Raw genomic sequence first — 3,136 nt, 5'->3', positions numbered from 1 at the left:
AATATTAATAATAATCATAATATTATTTACTGTATTTATGTCTTTGTTCTAATATGTTTTAAATTTTTTGTGTGGTATTAGCCATATTGCCTATTTAATAATTACAAATTATTACTAATTACAATCTTTTTTTTCCTTTTGAATATTTCGTAACGACAAATAGTTCCTAAGTTAATCACCTAGATGGTGCTAGTAGGCAGTCCATAACATATCGCGGTTTCGTAGCCGTTTTCTGCCTGTGCATAGCATAGGCCGTTGGGTAACCAGTATATCTTTAATCGTGGTAGGTGTTCATGAGTTGTTTGATTTAAAGAGTTGAATCACTAAGGTGAGTTGAATGAGTTGAATCAGTGTGAACCGAATCAGCAACTCACAATTCACATGAGTCGGTAACCACTGTCGTCTGTCAGTGGGAATTTCAACTCGCGATGATTCAACTCAATACTCATACTCTGGTTACTTAACCACTTACTTGGTTAACCGTAATAGTTTAATGGTAACAAGTCTTTTGAAAATATTGTATTACATTATTTGATGCCATCTCAAAACAACATAAAAAGTTTAATTTTTTACTATTTAGTATGTTTTATTATAATTTTTTTTTACTTTAACTATAAAAATTATTACTATAAAAAATATGAAAAAACATTTTTTTATTTTGTTTTGAGATGACAGCAAATAATGTAATATAATATTTCAAAAGACTTGAAAGTTTCGAAATAACGAGTAGGTAGGTATACACTTAAGTGGATCACCATATCAGTAGGTACCTATGGTATATTAATATAATAGTATATTTAACTGTATAATATGTAATATGTACGTATTTACTATATATATTTATATATATTGTCTTATTAAATATTTATTATGAATTATCAATTAGATAATATTAAAAACTGAGATTTATTCAAAATTTCAAACACGCTTGAAAGTTGAGAGCTGTGGTCTGTGAATCAATAAAATTATCAATATGATTTAGAGCCTCGGGGAAATTTGGTAACCATATATGAATTGAGAATTGTTAAAGAGTTGAGAGTTGATTTGATGATTCAACTCATTTAAGTGAGTTGAGTTGTATGAGTTGAATCATCTAAGTGAGTTGAAATTCCCACCACTAATAATTTTGGTAATTATAAACTGTTAGATGGCAAATTTAAATAGACCAATCAGGAGCATCAAATCGATACCTAACAGGGTACAGTATGTTAAAATGCGGCCGGGGGGAGTTCGCAGAGTAGTCAAGTGCCTACCATGACTACCCCGTGCGCACGCTTATGGTAGGTACTAGGTACTAATCCACTACGAAACAGTTCTCGACAAAATCGATTGATTTTATTTTTTGTTGTGATTCAAAAAGGAATTAATGTAGATAATACTAGATATATGACATTTTCATCAAATAATTGAAAGAACTTTCTAAATATGAACAATTTTTCAAAAATTTAATACCAGAAATATTCTTATTTGCTTAGTTTTTAGATTTTAATCAGAGCGCTGAGTGTATTGATTTTACGATAATATGTATTTTAGTATTTTTATACTTTTTTTATGATGGCTTAACAATCTTATATTATATAATATTTTTCTTAATTTCATTAAGACAAACGGATGAGGAATCTTCTAAAATGTCAAGTATTAGGTATATTATTTAAATATATTTAGATTAAAAATGATAACAATTTTAACCACTAATTAATAATCTATAGATTTGTTTGTTATTTTGATGAATTTCGTAAACATTTTAACTTCAAACGATTATAAAAAAAATTGTGACTAATGACTATTTAGGTATATTTTAATTTGTTGCAGTAAAAACAACATATTTTGTTGTTGGAACTTAGTATTGTGTTACAGATTTGTATTATTCATAAGTCGACAAAAACTAAAAGGGTGAAATTGTCAAATCTTTATAGCTATTTATTTTGAAAATTATGTTGAAAAAAAATAAAATCGATGTTGTCAAAAACTGGTTAAGCGTAAAAATTCGTGTTAATCCCTAAGTTTTTAATTTTTGTTTTTCCCGTTTATTTTGAAAAGTACCATGAAATTTTGTTTTTGACCTCAATTTTATGTTAAACTACCTTATAGTAATTAGTAACTGTTTACGAACAAAGCCTAAAATAATAAAATGTGTAGGAGGTAGGTACTTATACGATGTCCCATTGCCATTTACCACAAAATATTTTATAGTTCACTAATTTAATACCTAATTCATTGCCATGTATTCGAATCAATTATCAATATTAAATTGCTTTCACTGCCGTTATAATTTATACTTGAAATTTGAATACTTCAATGCCACTTATTAATACCTATATATTACTATATAGACATATAGTGCAGCATGCATGTTCAGATGATAATCTATAGGGATTAATGAATCATGTATAATATTAATAATGTGCTTGTTCAGTAACTGTTAGAACAACATATGAAGAACCTTGTATTACATTTTCGAGCCTAGACTGTTGAATTTGAATATTCGAAAATGTTCATGAATAAGAATAATTTTTGCAGAATTGTAACTTAAAATGTGAAAAACAAATGTGTATATTGTATACTGCTGTTACATTTAAGACGAATTGTGTTTTTAATTTTCAAGTTTTGTATCTGATCATATCATTTTTTATTCATATTAAAAAAAGGTGGGTAAGTGGATGTCGCTCTGCTGTCAGGGGCGTATTTAAGTAGGGGCTATGGGTCCCATTGCCCAGAGCGGCAAATTTTTAAAGATTTAGAGGGGTGGCAAATTTTTATTTTTATTTAACAAATTATTCATTTTTCGTCACACATGTAGGTATTTTGAAAGATTTACTATTTTATTTATAATATTTTTTCACTCTTAACTGGTACAATAATGTTGTTTAAATGTCTAATTATACCTTCCTTGTTGAATGTAACATTACAATTTTAAATTAGTATATATTTTAGTGATGATCAAAATTGGTCTTGGTCTTGTGGTCTAGCAAGAACAAGACCAAGACCAAAACAAGACCATCACTGCAAGGCTCTTGCAGTCTTGCAATTTTTTTTTTTCCCCGAAAACACATTAATGTACCTATCTAAATTCCATTAACTAATAATTTATAACGAAAATAATAAGAATTTATTTGTATTGTTATGAAATTTTATC

The sequence above is a fragment of the Acyrthosiphon pisum genome, chromosome A1 (genome assembly GCF_005508785.2).
Source record: "Acyrthosiphon pisum isolate AL4f chromosome A1, pea_aphid_22Mar2018_4r6ur, whole genome shotgun sequence".
In the NCBI taxonomy this organism is placed as follows: domain Eukaryota; kingdom Metazoa; phylum Arthropoda; class Insecta; order Hemiptera; family Aphididae; genus Acyrthosiphon; species Acyrthosiphon pisum.
The sequence above is the reverse complement of the archived record's forward strand: the minus strand, read 5'-3'. Positions refer to the sequence as shown.